The following is an 18,748-nucleotide window of genomic DNA, read 5'->3' on the forward strand; positions in this document are numbered from 1 at the left end:
AGTCGGGACTCCAACAGGTTTGGCCAGCACTTGCCGGCCTGGGGCTTGCCCACGTGAGTTCATCACACTCAGAAACCCTGAAAGGACTTGTGGAGAATGATGGCATTGAACAGATTCACTGCAGCAGGACTCGTGACTGCAAAAACTGAACCACCCTCCCTGAAAGCAGAGGGGAGCGGGTTATGTAAATAGTGACCCATCTTCACAGTGTCCTGTCATGCAGCTGGGGAAAGAATGCGGTGCTCTTGATAGGGGGCCCTCCAAAGGATGGACTGGGAAAAGCAAACAAACAAGGGTACAGGATGTTCGTCAAAGGTGTGCAAGGGGCGGGGGGTGAATACAAGCAAGTGTATTTATACACATACATGCTATACTAGTTCATTCATCTATGGTTGTGTATGTCCATATCTGTGATGGACAGAATTGTGTCTCCCCAAAATTCATATGTTGGAGCCCTAACCCCCAGTGCCTCCGAATGTGACCTTATCTGGAGGTGGGGTCACTGCAGATGTAATGAATTACTACGGTGAGATCACCCTGGAGTGGGCGGGCCCTGATCCAAAATGACTCGTGTCCTTATACAAGGAACGCCCTGCAAAGAGACAGCATCGCGGGGGAGAACGCAGGGCAGGGCTGGGGAGGTGCTGCCACGTGACCCCACAAGACTGGAGCTGACCCCCGACGCTGGGAGAGAGCCTGGGACAGACTTACCCAGCACCTTCAGGGGAGTGCTGCCCTGCCCACGCCTTGGTCTTGGACTTCTGGCCTCCGGACTGTGAGACACTTAGCTTCTGCTGTTCTGAGCCCCCTGGAATGCAATGCAGCTTCTGGGTCTGTGGGAGGAGGCCTGGGGGCCTGGTGGGAGGTGCCCTCCCAGGAGACCTGGGCGCTGGGACAGGGGCGAGAGGACGTCTCAGGTCCACACTGTTTTCACCGTTCAGGTTTTGTACCAGGTGCAAGCACTACTTAATTTTTTTAAACAAAGTGGACAAAGTTAAAAGTCTTCAAAGTGATGCCCTGGGAGAGGGGAACTTGAAGGGCATTTGGCAGAGAAGCTGACTGAGGCTGGGGGACCCGAGGCGGCCGGGCTGTGGGATGAAAGCAGATGTGGGGGAGAAGTTCGGGGATCCCGGGGGGCCCAGGGGTCCTCCCGGGCTCAGGTATGCGTGTGATCAAGGCGGGGGTGGGGACAGCAGGTGGAGAGGGGCTGGCTGACCCTCTGAAGCGGGGGATGGAGGGGAGGTCCACGTGGGCGGGTGGTCCCCTGAGGCCGGCATGTTGCCAGGGGTTGCCACCTTCCTTACCCAAGGCGGCAGGGAAGCTGGGCTCTGCCTCAGGTCCACGGGCAGCCCCTGGACCACTCTCCGCCTCGACTTCCTCATCTGATGGAGGAATAAACGGCACCCAGGCCAGAGAAAGATGTTCAGGGACCACGCTGGCGACTGGCATCCTCCGAGGGCACCCCTGCCCAGCCCCCAGCCCAGGGCTCAGCTCAGAGTGGGCAGAGGCAGCCAGCACCCAGCGGATCCATGTCTTGTGGGGACCGTCGCCTCCCTGCCACTGGAGCTGGCCGTCCCAAACCAGTGAGCCTTTCAGCAGGTCCTGGAGGGAATGAATTCTTTGCCCATTGGAGGGGTGAATTTTAAAGCAGCAGATCATCTGCACAGAAACCTTCTCCAGAGCTGCTCAGCCGTGGAGGGTTGGCCTGGGGAAGACCCTACAGTCCAACGTGCCTGCACCCCAAGGCCCTCGCCCACCAGCCCATTTCTCATCACAGGGCCTGCAGGAAACATCTATTCTGGCATTTGCAGGGTAAGTTTGATAACTGAAGTGGGAGAAAGATGTTGAGCGGGACCAGGCAAGGCGCAGACTTTGGCTTCCTCCCTGCCCCGTGTGTTTGTGTGCAGACCGGTGGGAGGGGAACACTCCTGCAGGGGACCCCCAGATCCCAGCGGGGACTCAGCGGCATCAGACCAAAGGCCCTTCTGCTGGGTCCCCCGCAGCTGCGGCCTGGGCTCTGAGTGTCTCCAGGACACTGAGTTTTGTCTGTGAAACACCAGGGACCAATCCACGGATGCCTGGCCCTAGCACTAATAAATCAGCACACACTTGGGGGCTCAAAACCACAGAAATTTATTCTCTCACAGTTCTGGAGGCCAGAAGTCTTCAATCAGTATCACTGGATTGGAATCAAGTGTCTGCAGGGCCGGGCTCCCTCTGGAGGCTCTGGGGGAGGATCCTTTCTGCCTCTTCCAGCCCCTCGTGGCCCCAGGCATTCCTGGGCTTGTGGCCTCTGTCTCTGTCTTCACGTGGCCTCCTCCTCTGTGTCTGTGTCAAATCTCCCTTGATCTCCAGCTTGTTGGCATACCTATGATGGCAGTTAGGGCCCCTTGGATAATCCAGGATCTTCTCAAGATCCTTAACTAATCCCATCTACAAAGGTCACATATCAGGTCACATTTATAGGTTCCAGGGATTAGGATCTGTTATCCTTGGGGACATTATTCAGCCCATGACACCACTAAGTCCTCATCAGGCTCCAGTGCAGTAGCTCGGGCCCGGGTCCCTCTATACTTGTTGGGGGCATCAGTCATGTGCTCTTTGGGCCTGGGTGAGGCAACCCCAGTGTCTGCAGAAAGTGAGATTTTAAGCCACAACTAAAGTGTTAGCGCACCTGGAAATCAATCTGGGAAATTTTTTTTTTTTAATTTATATTTATTTTTGGCTGTGTTGGGTCTTCGTTTCTGTGCAAGGGCTTTCTCTAGTTGCGGTGAGCGGGGGCCACTCTTCATCGCGGTGTGCGGGCCTCTCACAATCGCGGCCTCTCTTGTTGGGGAGCACAGGCTCCAGACGCGCAGGCTCAGTAGTTGTGGCTCACGGGCCCAGTTGCTCCGCGGCATGTGGGATCTTCCCAGACCAGGGCTCGAACCCATGTCCCCTGCATTGGCAGGCAGATTCTCAACCACTGCGCCACCAGGGAAGCCCAATCTGGGAAATTAATTCAAAGGGAGGGTCCCAAACAATGACTCAGTGTAGAAACCTCCTAACAGGGGGTCATCTAGCTGCTGCTTGCACACCTCTCCTAACAGGGAACTCACTACCATACAAGGTAGCTCATCACATCTTTTCCCGCTCCTACCACCCCATCCCTTTACTTACACGTGTAATGATGTGCAGAAAGATTGCACTTCTGAGCAGCTGATAAGATTCCAGCTGTGGGAGAGGCTGGTCAGAGCCTCCTTTGTGCGGTCAGGGACAGGCAGGGGCCAGCAAGGTGGGAGACCCTTAGTGGAGGAGGTGGCCAGACCTGACACATTTGTCACCCAACTCCACACACAGCCCAAACCTGTGCCATTGAAGAGGGTGGGGTCGGGTGGTGGCAGCTCTTCTAATGTTCCACCCACGAGGGGCTGGGTGAGTGGTAGTCTCACTGCCAGATTCCGGGCCGCCTGAACCCCTCAGAGAGAGGCTTCTGGCTACATGTGTCCCTTTGCACGGACAACAAGCCAAGAAGCCCAGCCCCCCACGCCACCCTCTGCTCTTTCACCCACTGTAGAGCCCCTTAGGGAGCGGATCCTGCATGCTGGCCGAGACTCTGACTCCATTTGACCCCTCGCGGCCTGAGTGGCCACTGTGCTTGCGATTCCTAGCCGCCGGTGAGGTTTCTCTTTGCACTCACCAGCCTGTTCTAGGCACCCCGAAAGGAATCACCTGGCCAGAGTCACGGGGTAGGGGCACGATTGACTGTCCTGTGTCGTAATAAGGCAAAAATCGCTGGAAGCGCTTTGCAAGGTGCGGCCTAGCTCTCTCTGCACGTGCCCCCAGCCGACCCCCAGCACGGAGGTGGCGAATACAGATAGCAGCTTTATATCACTCTTGAGTAACACTCCAAAAACATTTAGTGTTCAAGGCATCCAACACTCCATTCTTGGGACCAGGGGAAGATGTGCTAAAACAAAACATCTTCTTGGACCTGAATCTATAAATAAGCCAGATTCTGCTGGAACGTGTTTGCGTCTTTATCTGGGAGCACAGTGGAAGTATTCATCTAAGGCTGATTCATTCTGAAGGTTTGAGAAAGCAAAAGCGATTCGGGTCCTGGACGAAAGGTCCTGTCTCAAGAGCGCCACCGTGCGGAGACTTCGGAACTGACTTAAAGGAACAACCCAACACCCCTCTTGGGCAGAGAAGTGGAAACATGCGTTTTGCCCCTCGAAACTCCCCTGCATCCTCACACCCCGCACATTTTATATGACAAACGTGACATCCTAAAATGACATCTCCAGTGTGCTTTTAGGCCCACCACGAGGCAGAACTGAAGTGAGGTTTAAAGATGCTTCTTCCCCCCCTCCCCAGAATGCTTGTTAGACTGTCTCCAGGAGAATTTTACACTCACAGCCAGTCCCCCGGATGCCCAGATGTGCCACCGACGCCGGACAGTGGAAGCTCAGGAAGACCCTCAAGTGGTGGGGGCAGTGTGGCTGCCCGTTCCGGTACTGGACCTGGCCCTCATCCCCCCCCACCCCCCGCCTGGTTATCCTCTGCCCACAGACTGTGGACTCAGGCTCGGAGACGTGCAGGCGCTTCATTTATTCACTCAGTCATTTGTTCAGCCACTACTAATGTGATGCAGTCGAGCATTCAGGCCCTGCTCTGGACAGGAGAGAGCCCAGACAGAGCCAGACCCACCCTTGCCCGCAGGGAAGATAGACCAGACCCTGTCCCATATCACTGTGTAACTGCACCCGAATGAAGGCTGAGATGGACAAGCTCAGGGCATGGGACGGGACCTACCTCCACGTCTCCTCTGGTCCATGCTTTGTGGGCCCGCAGAGCCGGGGAGGAGGAGGGTGCCCTAGCCCCCAGGAGCTAAGGCGGCCTTGAGAATCCATCAAGGATGATATTTATTACCACATCAGACCCAAGTTCAAGAGGCAATGCCCAGCCTGGCCTCTCACGTGGACATCTAGGTGGAATTAGCTCACTTCCCTCCCCGCTCCTTTCTATATCTGGAATATTCCCCTGTTGCCCTCATGCGTGTGAGGATAAACTGGGCCCCAGCAGTCAGGGTCCATTGGAAGGAAGGTGGAGGGAGGTACAGACAAGAATACTCTTCCTAAAACAAGAAACACATGCAGATGCCAGAGGACTAAAATGTTTTCCCACCAGGGCCTAACTAGCCAGGAGTCATTTGCTGGGGCCCTGGAGCACCACTTTCCTGAACTCCACTCTTTCCGCTTCGTATGTAAGCAGAGTATTACTTAATGAAATGGCAATTGAGAAGGCAGTGGCTGGATGAGGCTGAGAATCAGCAAGGGTAGGAGATTGCAGGGGTCACTGAGACTTTAGTCCAACACAGTCCCTCTACAGGAGGGGAAAACGGGCCAGGGAGGAGCAGGGGATGACCTGCCAGTGCCCTGGAGGGCAGACCCCCTGTCCTGGCTGGGAAGCAGCCACTCACTCTACTTTGGACACCCGTGGGTCCACAACAGACAGCTGACGCCTTGACTGAATCCAACTTTAAAGTGTAATTCCCATCACAACATTGTAAATTAACTATACTTCAACTATAAAGAAAGAAAGAAAAGAAAAGAAAGAAAGGAAGGAAGGAAGGAAGGAAGGAAGGAAGGAAGGAAGGAAGAAAGAAAGAATGAAAGAAAGAAAGAAAGAAAGAAAGAAAGAAAGAAAGAAAGAAAGAAAGAAAGAAAGAAAGAAAGAAAAGAAGAAAGAAAGAAAGAAAGGAAAGAAAGAAGAAAGAAAGGAAGGAAGGAAGAAGGAAGGAAGGAAGGAAAGAAAGAAAGAAAGAAAGGAAGGAAGAAAGAAAGAAAGAAAAGAAGAAAGAAAGAAAGGAAAGAAAGAAGAAAGAAAGGAAGGAAGGAAGAAGGAAGGAAGAAAGAAAGAAAGAAAGAAAGAAAGAAAGAAAGAAAAGAAGAAAGAAAGGAAAGAAAGAAGAAAGAAAGAAAGGAAGGAAGGAAGAAGGAAGGAAGGAAAGAAAGAAAGAAAGAAAGAAAGGAAGAAAGAAAGAAAGAAAGAAAAAGAAAGAAAGAAAGAAAAAAGACAGAAAAGAAAGAAAGAAAGAAAGTAATTCCCAGACCGGGAATATCATCAGATCCCCGCCTCCTGGGCAGTTCCTTCTGGTCTGTGTGCTGATGGGGCGGGGCTTCCAACTAGGGGCGGGGCTTCCACCTGGGGGATCAGCCTCCTCTGGACCTTGCCCCATTCTTCTTCATTTAATGCCCCAGGACTACACCAGGAGGTAGGTGTCCTGAGGGGTGTGCTGAGCTGCCAGTGGGTCACAGCCCCACACCGCATCACAAGGCCAACTCAAGGTCTCTGAAAGCCGCTCAGGTCCCTGCCCCTGCCTGCAAGAAGTCTCTGTCCTTGACGGGAGATACGATGCCATAAGCTACCAAACTACCATCCATCCACTCGGCCCCGCCGCTGCCCGGACTGCGTGTCAGTCTCTGGCTTCAGGATACCCCAGGTGGGTAAACTCCACGCCCAATCGCCACTTTAAGCCTCAGTTTTCTTAATGGAGAAATGGACATGATAACAGAACCGACCTAGCCAAGTTGCTGTGAGAGTGATAGCGCGGGGTGCAGGAGGGAGCCTGAACCGCCAATGAGGAGCCAAGATGAGGCCCGGCGTCCGCCCCCTCGCCGGCCCCCGACCCACCAGCAAGGACAGCCGGGATCGCCCGCGCACTGCGGGCTGCACACCTCCGCTCCCCGCCGCAGCTCACGGGGGACCCCGCCAGATGACTCTCCCGCTATTGAGACGTCCATTTGATCCGTGTGGCTGAAAAGTCGTTTCCCAGAGAGAGCAGGGCACCTCTTCCCTAATCCCAAAGGGAGAGAGAGCAACAGAAATCCCGGGGCGGCCGGCCCTCGGGCGCTCGGGCGCGCGGATGCGCGCCCATCCTCGCTCTGCGCAGCGCGGAGGAGCCCAAGGCGCCAGGGAGCGCGCTTTGCCTGGCGGGACCCACCCGGTTTCCTGCCCGACCCCGCGGACACTGGGGAACCCGACTCCTTCCCGCGCCTTCTGGCCGGGCTGACACAAAATGATCCAAGCCAATCGCCATCTCCGGGAAGCAGCAGGAGAGCTGGCTCGTCTGAGCGAAGGACTAGGGGCAGGGAACTTCCATCACCCAGCCCCGCCGCCTGGACCCTCAGTCCCAGGCACCCCTCCTCCCACAGCACCTCGGGGAAAGCTGAGCCCCTGAAAGGAGCTGGTGGCCCCAAGGTGGAGGCAGAGCTGGGCTGACCTCATACCGCTGCAAAGTCACCTAGAGGAGGGACCGCAGGTTCCTCAGGCCACAGTGGGGTGCACCCTGCCTTTCCTCATGGGGTTTCATTGAGCATTTCAAGGGAGACAGCTCTGCAGAGCAGAGTGGAGAAGGTGGGGAAATAAACCAGAAAGGCAAGCCCAGCAGCGGGCTCTTGACTGGGGACCAGCAGTATCCACTTCCTTGGCTCCAAGATCCTTGTCTTGGGCCACTTACTCTGTCCTGCCTGAGGGAACAATGGCGTTTATAAAATTCCTAGGAACACTCCCTGCTTGTGAGGGATCCGGGAGCCTCTCCATCACTTCTCAGATGCACTTGCCTCTTGCTGCTGTGGGGTCCGGACCCCCAGCAACTTGCCTCTATTCTGAGCCCTGTGGCACAAAGCTGGCGCAGGGAGTGGGTGTGGACGCAGCCACTGTCTGCAGGACCTAGAGCCCCCAGCATCCTGGTGAACACCTGGCTGCTGGGTGTACCAGCCGTGGGGCCCCTGTTGAGTTCAGTTTTCCTTGAACCCTCTGTTGGGTCTAGAGGGGGGTAGGGGTCCTCCCCACCCCTTCCTTCATCCCTTCCTTCCTCCTTCCCTCCCTCCTTCCCTTCCTACCTTCCTTCCTTCCTTCCTTCCTTCCTTCCTTCCCAACTTGTCAGAGCCAGGCCAAGTGTGAGCTTTGGGGCTTTAGCTGTGTACAGGCAGGAGGGTCTGCAGACCTGAAATGGAAAAAGAAGTAAGCACACAGGATCGGAATACCTGTGGTTGACACGCAGTCTTGGGCCAAGCCCAGGCTTTGCCAGGAGGAAGCAGAGGTCTGCGGGGTGGTGACACTCACTCAGCCAGGGCCACCCGCTGGAGGTGGCAGAGTTAGGATTTACCTCAGGGGACTCTGAGGCCATCCTCCCGACAGCTTCCAGGACCAGACGGTTCATCCCCCTTAAAAGTAAAGGTTGACAGCCACCCCCTGGGGGAAAGGAGGCCGCGGAGGCCAAGAGGACAGGGCCAGCCCCGCGCCAAATGTCCACCAAAATGGGAGGGGAACAGATGAGCAAACCCCAGCCAAGCACCCCCTCTGCCTGCGCACTCCACACAGGACCTAACTGGCTAGATGGCCCAACAGAACTCGCTCCCCACAAAAATCCTGTCCCCGCTCCCACTTTACAGGGCAGGGAGTCCAGGTGAGGGGCTCACAAAATGCCCAGACAGGGCTGGAGCCCAGAGGAGGGAGGGTTATCTGGAACTCCACACACTCCCACTGTCTTAATTCAACAGGGTTTGCCAGACTCACCAGGCCAATTCTGCGTCTCACCACTGGTACCTGTGGCTCCAATTCTGGTCCGGGGCCAATCTGAGGGCTGCCCCAGCGTGGGCCAGGCGCCCTGCCAAGTACGCTGCAAGCTCCCCTCCCTGGACCTGACCGTGGGCCCGGCCAGTAGAGGTGTGGGATCCTGGGCTTCCCCAGCCTCCCTAGTGCCGGAGCCGCGCGCGGGGGTTTTTTCCAGGCCGGGCCCAGCGGCAGCGGTGGCCTATCGTCCTGCACCTCCCCTTCCCTTCCCACCACACTGCCAGGCTGCACCAGGGCAGAGGCCAGTCTCAAGCTCGCTTTGGGCAAATGCTGGCCCTGGGTGGGGTTCAGTTTCCCCAATGTCAAGCTGTCCCTTGGATTAGGAGGCCTGTTCCTAGTGGTTCTGACTCTCTTGTCGACCCCAAGTTGGGTGTACCCCCTCCTGTTGTGTTTAAGGCTATTTTGCTGAGTGACTGGAGCCTCAGTTTCCTCATTGGGAAATGGGTACAACAGTGATCCTTCCCAGGGCTGCTGTGGGGACCAAGTTACCCACCCTCTGCCCGCACGGACCTAGGGGAGGTGGTGGTCAAGGGAAGGGCGAGGCCTGGCCACCGCAAAGCCACAGCCTCACTGGCACCTCCCTCCAGGTGGTGGTGGGGAGCAGGACCTCAGCTTGGAGGGAAGATCCTGCAGCAGAGGCATTCCAGAATCTGAGTCTCAACCTGCCCCTGAGGCCCGGCACCCACACATCCCTGCCACGGTGTCCACTGTCCCTTCCTAGGCACTGTGACCCCAAACCCTGCACCTCCCCAACTCCTGTCCCGCAAACCCCACATCCTATGGGTGCAGAAAGTGTCATGTCTCCCTTTCCCCCACCCCAAGCAAGAAGAGGATGCTTTTCTTGTCACTCAGGCCCAGCTTGAATGCCTCCTCCTCTCAGCCGCCTTCCCTGACGTCAGAGCGCACAGTGTACATTCACCAAAGTGCTAACTGCCCACCCAGCCCACCCGGCCCACCCCCAAGCTCCCTGGTGGCCACCCTTTAGCTCACCGCCTATCCCCAGGGCCTAGAACCCTGGCCCGCACAGAGAAGACACTCAAAAAATATTTGCTGACGGAGTGAATCTCGGTTGGCGGCTGCACACGTTAACCCCGCAAAGCCGTTTCCCCGTTGGGGGACCCCGGAGCGGGTGGATGGCAGGAGGAGACACTGTCGGCACCGCGATTAACCTTCACAGAGCAGTTTGTGTGTCACCTCCTCCGGGCAGCCCTCCGCCCTGCGCCCCAGCTCTAGCTCTTCCTTCCCAGTTTCCTTTGCCACCGCGCACTGGGCTGCGCCCTCCTCCAGAGTCGGGTTTGAGTTGTTGCCGCAGCGCCCGGCGCGGAGAGCGCAGGCCTGTCTGGGCGAGCGAACCGGAAGTCTGCGGGTCGGGGTGCGGGTTTGGGTCTCAGGCCCTCCTGGGGCTGCGGGCAGCTCGGCGAGAAGCCCAGCGAGGCCTCTGCGCCCCGCGGGCCACCCGGTTTATCGCCCGGGAGACTGAGGCTCGGCCGGTGCACCGGGGCCCGCGGTCACCCCGCAAGCGCAGGCGCCTTCGGAAGGAGCTGTCCCTTGCCCGGCAGAGGCTGCAGCGGGGCGACCGTGCGTCACTCGCCCTCCCCCGACACCAGCCCGCTCGCGGAGAAGGAAGGCGGGCGGCCGTCAGCCGGAGACTGGCGGGGCCCCGGGGCGGGAAACCAGGCCTAGCAGGCCCACGCCGTCCTCCCGCCCCCTCCCGGCCCGGGTCCCGCGCTGGGTGCCGCTGCCTGGGTGCCCAGGGCGGCGGTGGTCCCACCGCGCGGCATCTGCCGGGGCTTCCGTAGCCTCATCTTCCTACCCGTCCTGCCCGCAGCTTCTGCGCATTTTAAGCCAGATGAAGCGCCTCTCTCTGGGTGGTCTGAGTTTCTTCCCCGGTTTCCCTGGGCTTCGGTTTTCTCTCTCCCGCGGGGACATCTATGGCCGCGCGCCACTCCCGGACGCTGCGGGCACGGGCAGGCTGCTCCGGGCTGGCGAGCCAAGAACGACCCCAACTCCGTAGGAAATGCTTCCTTCCGACTCTGAGCAGATCGTGTTAGCGAGGGGGCACCGGGCAATTTGCTGATGGGACGCATCCGCGGGGACGCAGGCCGGTGACCTCGCGCTGCGGACACGCACTTCCGTGGAAAGCTCCCGGGGGGACACAGCGCCCGCTCCGAGACCGCCCGTCCCGGTGGGAATCAAGGTCCCTAGGCCCGAAGCCCCCGGCCTCACCTGCCGTCCTGTATGGGGCCGGGAAGAGAAGGCGCGGGACCGAGCGAGTAGCCCCCGCGGCGGGGGAGGGAGCGAGATGACTTTTAAGCGCGTGGAAGGAAACCACGCGAGCCGCGTGCGGCCCCCGAGCCGGCGCCTCGGTTCCCGCGCCGCCGCCGCTCTTCAGGGCCGCTGGTTTCGAGGTATCCACGGTCCGCGGGAGACCTCCTGCCCCTGGCGCCGCCCTCCCCGCCAGCACTGGAGGAGCCGCTGCCCCCAGTGACGCACCCGCTGCCCCACGCCTTGGCCCGCAGCCTATCCCTGTCCCAAGAGTGGATGCTCCCCTAGCATCCTGGGCCTTTAAAATTGGGGTGCGGGGCCAGAGCCGCTGTTGAAACTGGGCATCAGCGCCCTCGCCCTTCCCCACCCCGCGGCCTCCGGGAGGGCTCGCAGCAGCTCTGCCAGGAGCCGCCTTGGGTCCCCATTTCCCCGACGGAGAAACTGAGTCTTAGCAGAGGGGAGGCTGAGCGGCGAGCACCGCAAGGCTGCAAGTGCAGGCAGACCGCCGCCTCAGTTTCCCTCAAGGACCTCAGGTAATAATACCGTTTCTAAAACGGGCCCAGGGTACGTCGCCCGCCGACCACAGCCTCCGCCGCCCAGCACAACCGGAGCGCGGTGGGCAAACCCGCAAAGGTGCCCTGAAGCCCAGGTGGCGGAGAGTCCGGGTCACCCCGACACGGACCGTCTGTGCGACGCGAACCCCCCTCGCCCAACGTGGGCCGAATGCGTTACCAGCGAGAACAGAGTCCGACCTTAACCCCCTACCCCCTACTTGCATCGCGGCTGTTGACTCAGGGCTCAGGGGCTTCTGCTTCTCCCCTTGGTTTTCAATCCCCCAAATGAAGCCACTATCTCCCATCCCGGCGGCCCCGCAGCTTCTCGGCTCCGCCGGCCCTGGTCCTGTTCCGCCCGGCCCGCCTTCTGCGGCAGCCGCCTCCTCCCGCCCCCGGCCCAACCTGGCCCGGGCGGTCCAGGTCTTACCGCTGCCGGCCCGGCCCTGCGCTCCTGCGGCTCCGCGCTCCCCGCTCTGGGCGCATCACCCCGGGGCGCCGGGGGCAGGCGGCCAACCCAGGCCTCCGGGCGCGCTTCTGCCCCGGCGGATTATCTCCCTTCCCCCATCAGGCCCCGGCGGGGGGCACTGACTCGCCCTGAAAGCTGGGAACGCTGGATCTCCCCCACCCAGCGCCAGCCGCCTCCGCCACCATGACTGCTTGTTTAACCTTCCCACCGAGCCGTGACCCCGCACCCCGCCAAGCGCTGCCTGCCGGGTCAGGCGGGGGTTGGGGCACCGCAGGCCGAGTCCCCGCGGTGAGTGACAGACCCTCCTGGCGTCCGTCCTGCTCCACCTCTGAAGCGCAGGGACCTGGTCGAGGCCTGGGGGTGCCCCAGGCTCGGGGCACCTACAGCAGGGCGGCAGTCTCTCCCCTTTGACATCTTCCCAGGGAACTGAAGCTCCCTCCCCACCTCACTGCCCACAGGGGTGCCCAGATCCAGGCAGCTCTGGCTACATAGTTCTGTGGCCCAAAGTGAAAATGTGGCCTCTTATTCACAAATTAAGAAGCATTAAGACTTTCAAGGCGGCGAGAGCCAAGAGAAGCCTTCCTGAGCACAGGGCCCCGTGTGGCTGGACAGATCCCCATAAACGCAGGAAGCCAGCCCTGCCTCCAGGACCCGGGCCCTCACCAGAGCCCCGCCTGGGGCCTCTCTCAAAGCTTTTCCCTCTCCCTGCACCACAGGGGGCGCGCTGAAAGTGGGGTGGGAAGAGGCAGGGCAGGCGGGTGGGCTGGACAGAGGCTCGGAGGCCAGGCCCCAGATGCGCCAGCAAGCTCTCTCATGCCTCTGGCATGCGGTCACCCCCAGGTCTCCCCCAGCCAGAGCCGAGGAGGGTGGCAGCTTGGCTGAGCACAGACTGGGGAGTTCGGTCTTAAGGGAGAACCCACTACACACATGGGGTGCCGGGCAGGGCTGGGGACGCAGGGGCTGTGGTCGCGGCCGGCCCTAGAGCCCTGGGCAGCTCCGGGTCCAGCCTGCTTGCTCTGAAACCCCAGTGACCTCAGAGTGCAGAGGGCTTGTCAGGCGGGGTCTGGCAACCTGAATTCAAGGGCAGATTCATTGTGGTCACCAAGGCCCTGGGGAGGTCCGAGCCGCGTGTTGACCAGGGCCTACAGTGTGTCAAAAGAAAGTGCTATATTCCTATATTTTTCAAACAAGAGCCCGATGATTGTATAAATTTTAGGACCACCGGAGTCCAGCCACTCCTGTGCATTTCTGGGTGTGTTTCTCCCACGCTTGGAGTTTCACCCTCTGGACGATGGGGACGATAACGTGGCCTCCAGGTGTGGAGTGACAGGCGGGGCTGGGGACACTGGGACCTCGCATCCCCCGGGGCAGCCCATGCTCAACCGTGTATCGATTTTCCCATTTTAGCCTCACAGTACCGTCATGTCCTTTCAGGAGACCAGGAAATGGAGGCCCAAAGGAGCTGGGTAACTCGCCCCAAATCACTCGACTGATGCTGGGCCCTCGCTGCATGGACCACACCAGCGAGCGGGTGGGCGCTGGGCTGCGTTCAGGCTGGACATCTTGGACCTGGGGACCCAGTGGGGCTCGAGAGGCCAGAGGGACCCAGGGCAGGGTCTGTAGAGACCCATGGCCAGACCCCTTTACCAGCCTGGGTGGAAGCACCCATTTCTTCTCTCTGCAGACAAGCCTGCCTCAAAGACAGAACCTTGGAGGCAGCTGAGGCCCCGGAGCTTGCCCCACCCCCCGGCTGTGCCCGCAGAGCTTGCGCTGCTCCCACACCAGGAGATGCTTCTCTTCTCCGGACTGGGGATCGCATCCCAGCTCTGCGGGGGGGAAAACCTGGCCCAAGAGTTGGCCCCTCTGGGCCTCGGTTTCCCTCCCTGTGAAGGAGTGGGCGGGGCTGTCAGCTTTTCTGACAGCCACAGGATGAAGCAGATGTTTTCCCTGAGATGTTTCCCAAACTCCTCCATCCCCAGGGAAAGGGCGTTTGTGTGCGGTGAACCTTCCACTCACCACACCGCCGTGTACAATGCTCCCCTGATGGATGTGGACGTGGAAAGAGTCTCCGGGTTCATGGCGGTTCCAGGAAGCACTAGGGGCCTTTGACAGCTGTGTGTCGGGGCCGACAGGGCCTGCGGGTCTTGGAGTCTACTAGCCCAGCCTGATACTCCATCCTTGCCTCCAGGAACCTCGGGAAAAGCTGGGTCCCCTCTGGCGGCTGGCCCCTGGCCCACCCAGCTCTCCCAGCCCGCGGCTGGGCCACAGGAGGTTGACGGGACAGGAAGCTGGGGTCCTGTGTGCACCTGGGCCTGGACCCCATCGGGGACACCAGTTAGGGATGGAAAGTCCCGGGATGAGCCCCCAAGATAAGCCATCCTTTTCCCGCTCCGCATGGGGCAGTGGAATGGGGTTGGGGGGGTGTGAGAAGGATGCTTCTGCAAATCTGGTAACTGAGTTTTCTCAACAACCTCGTGAGAGGTTTAACAGGCCACTCTCCATCCACTGAGCAGGAAACAGAGGCGCAGAGAGGTTAGGGAACTCACTAAGGCCGCACAGCAGCGGGGAGACTGGATTTGAATCCAGGACAATGAACTGCTTTCAGCTGCCAGCCTCTGTGTGGATGCACAAACCCAGCGAGCTTGGAGGTGCGGGGCAGAAAGCCCACCCCAGAAGACGTGAATACAAACCCATTTCCTTCGCGCTTTGATTGATTTCCCTTCAAGAGCTCCTGCGTTATGCAAGGCCTGGGCTCTGAAGGGCAGCCAATTTAAATGGAAATGAGTCCTGGAAAAACAAATCAACACAGCCCCAGCTTCAATTCCCTGGAAAAGCACATCCTAAACTCTGATTAAGTCAGGGCATAATAGGACCGATTTAGAGACAACTTTGCAAAGCTGTTAACCCTTTTCTCAGGGGTCTCAGCTTCGGATGGTGTCTCCAGCATCTCTGGGTCCTTCATAAGATCACTTCCTATTTTGGATGAAAGCAGGTGTTACCAGGGAAACTGGAGGGTTTTTACCTTTTCCCCCTAAGGAGTCTGGATTTTTTCAAATGAGCACTTCTAGGGATAGTTCACCCAGAAGTGGCTTGGAGGTTTGGAATCTCAGGGGGTTTGAAATCTCAGGCAGCAATTTCCAAGTAGCTCCATATTCTCTGCAAAAAGCAACATATATGCCCTTCCGCCCCCCTCCGTACATCCCTTCCTTCCTTCCTTCCTCTTTCCCTTTCCTCCTTCCTCCTTCCTTTCCTTCCTTCCTTCTCTCAAAGAATCTTTACTGGGTGCCTGGGATACGCCAATCATTAGTCTAGTTCCTGGGCAGTGGGCAAGCAACCAGGGTCCTGCCCTTGTGGGACTCATGGCCTTTAGATGACTAGCTCACCTCAGGTGGCAGCTTGTTCACTGTATTCATTTTAGGAACGCAGAGGTTTCATTTCATTTTAGAAACGCAAAGCTGAGGCCCAGAGAGGTGAAGCGATCTGCCCAAGGTCGCCCAGCAAGTGGGTAGGTTCCTTAACCTGACACCAAACCCTCCCCACCAGGTCCTCCTCTCCAGCTCCTCTAGCAAGGCTCCCCTCCCCCGACTCTGTGCTCCAGCAGGTCCACAACCGGGCCAGGCTGCCTTTGCACGTGCGGCTCCCCTTCCCCCTCCGTCCTTGGAATTCGACACATTGTTAAAAATCCCAGCGTCACTGAGAGTGTGCGCATCTTCTGTGCGTGGAGATTCTCCAGCCTCGCCCCTGCTCTGTCCCATCAGGGTTTTGGTGTGTCCCTCCGTCCCTCCCACTAACCTGCCCACGGCCCGAGGCCCAACCCAACTCTGTGCTGGACCACAGCCCCGCGCGAGCACTGCGCCAGGCCCATGCGGCCGTCTTCACTGTAGCCTGGCCAGATGAATGACAGGCCTTTGAAGCAGAAAGGGACAGGTAAGGAAGAGGAGGCATGTCTGGTGTCCCGTGCGGACCAGGATGGCATTTAGGGGTCTCAGGAGAAGATGACCGTGGGAAGGCATTGGGGCCACCTGAGGAAGGCGGTTGACGGGCTGAGGAAGGGAGGGCAGTGGGAGCCAAAGACAGAGTTTTAGCAGAATGACATTCCCCTCTGCCGACATCATCACCCACCGTGGTTTTAATTAGATTCTGGCACTTCCCAGCGCCGCTTAGGAGCTAAAAGTACTTTGGTTTACATCTGCTGATCAAATGCGGGAGGAAACCCAGAAAAAATAACATCCATATTGTTGTCAGAGCACGTTCTTGGCTCTCGATTTGAGATTAGCATAATATTTGTCTAAGGCTAACAACAGTAAATTTTTCCTGTCTGGAAATGTGTTAATGATATTTAGGAGAAAGTATCTTTTGATGGAGGTGAAGCTGGTTCCTGAATTAAGGTTAGGCTTGCTCAGAGCGATTTTATTTTTCATGTGTTTTCTTGGAGGAATCACAGGAAGACATCTGGGTACTGTTTATCATCATTTTTTTATATTTTAAAAATATGTGCTCCCCCATCCGCAGAGCCACTGAATTATGAGGAGAGTATAGAGCCAGAACCTCAAAGGCTGGTGACATCTTTCTCATCGTGGGCCCTTAAAATCCAGTGTTCAATGACTTGGTTCTTTGCTTTCCCACAGGTGAGGAATTACTGAGCCCATTTTACAGCTGGGAAGATCGAGCCTGAGGCAGAGTGGCCGGTGGACCCAAGAACGGGACCCAGGTCCCTGCTCTGTCTTGACTTTACTTTCTAAACCAGTGTTGAGCATTTCCTGTCTTCGCTGGAAGGGGGCCCAGCTCTGCTGGGGCCGCTGGGCGGTCATCCAGGCTGGCCGGACTAACAGACACCAGGTCTAGAGCTGGAGTTTTGTCTTCGTGAAATCAGCCGCCGTGAGTGTGTTGGTGTCCAGCTTTTCTGGACCTCACCATTTTCGCTTGGAAATCTTGCCCTGTTCACTCTGATTCAGAACGAGGGGAAGGGGAGACCAGTCTGACCGTAGCTGAACTTGTCCTCCCCCTTGGCCCCAGAAGGAGCCCTGGGCTGGGGGTCGGTGTGGACCCCGGTCCCTCCCTCCCTCCCTCTCCCCCTCCCTGTCGTGGGCCTCAGCTTGTATGGCCTCATCGTCCGAGGGATGGAACAGGCGTCCAAGATGAAGCTGGCCCCGCGGGCATCCAGTCGACAAGCCCCAAGACAGCGCCAGGGTCCAGGCACCTCACAGGTGGACAGAGGTCTCACAGAGAAGGATGCTGAGAAGCCTCTCTCCTCACAGATGTGAGATGTCGGCTGGTCGACTGACCCCTGCCGGGCTCAAGGCTGAACCCTCAGAGCTGAGATTCTCATTGCTTCCCGACTCACCCCAAACTCAGAGTGGCCCCCTTGACACACTGAGTCTCGCTTTGTGGAACCTCAGGCTGCAGGACTCCTCGGAAAATGGGTCTGCTAGGTGCGGGATGCTGGACGCGGCCCCCGCAGAGCATCCGTGTGACGTAGGCTAAGCCGGTGCTTCCTGAACTCCCCACGCACGGAGACCCCTTGTCTCCGACAGGGGCAGAAACCACACAGGTTTTTTAACAGAGAATTTCCTAGAAAGAACTGCTAACCACGTATCAGAGAACTGAAAGGGCAAAAAGAGACTCCAGGATGCCAGGAGGGGAAACAGCAAACTGGCCTCGGGAGCAGCAGGGGGAGAAACTTCAGGGCAGGGGTGCGGAGCACGGTGGCGACACGGAGCAGGTTTCTTCTGCTTGGGTGTCTTCCCTGCAAATTCCACCTAGAAGCTTCCATCACACTGTGAGCTGCCCAGCACGCACCTGGCACAGACCCAGCATTTGCCAGGTGCGTTCGGTTCCTGAGGCTGTGGTCGCAAATTACCCCAGGCTCGGTGCCTGAAACAACACAATTTTCTTCTCTAGCAGCTCTGGAGCCAGAAGTCTGGAATCCGAGTGTGGGCAGGGCCGAACTCCCTCCAGGAGTGCTGGGGGAGGAATCTTCCTGCTTCTTCCAGCGCCCGGCGACTCCAGGTGTGCCCGGGGACTCCAGGTGTGCCCGGGGACTCCAGGTGTGCCTGGGCTCATGGCCACGTCGCTCCAATCTCTGCTGCCGTCACAGGCCTCAATCTCTGCTTCCATCACAGGCCTTCTCCCCTGTGTGTCTGTGTCCAAATCTCTCTTTCTCTTCTCTTAGAAAGACACCAGCCACTGGGTTTAGGTCACACCTTACTCAAGGATGACTTCATCTCGAGGTCCTTAATCACATCTGCAAAGACCCTTTTTCCAAGTAAGGTCTCATTCACAGGTTCTGGGGGTTGGGATGTGGACCTATCTCTTTTAGGGGCACCAGTGAACCCCCAAAGGAGTGCAAAGGGACCAATGGGTGACGGCTGCTGAACTTGAGACCCAACTCGGAGGTCATCTCCACCGTGAAGCCTCCCCTCGCCCCCACTAACCCCAGTCCCCCTCTCCGCGCTTCTTTAGAGCACGGCACACACCTCTGTGATGGTATTCATTCATCTACCCATCCTTCCATCCATCCATTCTTTCATCCACCCTTCCTTCCATGCATCATCCTTCCATCCATTCACCCGTCCTTCCTTCCACCCCTCCTTCTATCCATCCATCCATCCTTCCATCCACCCTTCCTTCCATCCATTTACCCCTCCTTCCTTCCATCCCTCCTTCCATCCATCTTTCCTTCCATCCATTCACCCCTCCTTCCTTCCATCCCTCCTTCTATCCATCCATCCATCCTTCCATCCACCCTTCCTTCCATCCATTTACCCCTCCTTCCTTCCATCCCTCCTTCCATCCATCTATCCATCCATCCATCCTTCCATCCACCCTTCCTTCCATCCATTCA

Source organism: Balaenoptera physalus, assembly GCF_965194825.1.
Source record: "Balaenoptera physalus genome assembly, chromosome: 5".
NCBI lineage: Eukaryota > Metazoa > Chordata > Mammalia > Artiodactyla > Balaenopteridae > Balaenoptera > Balaenoptera physalus.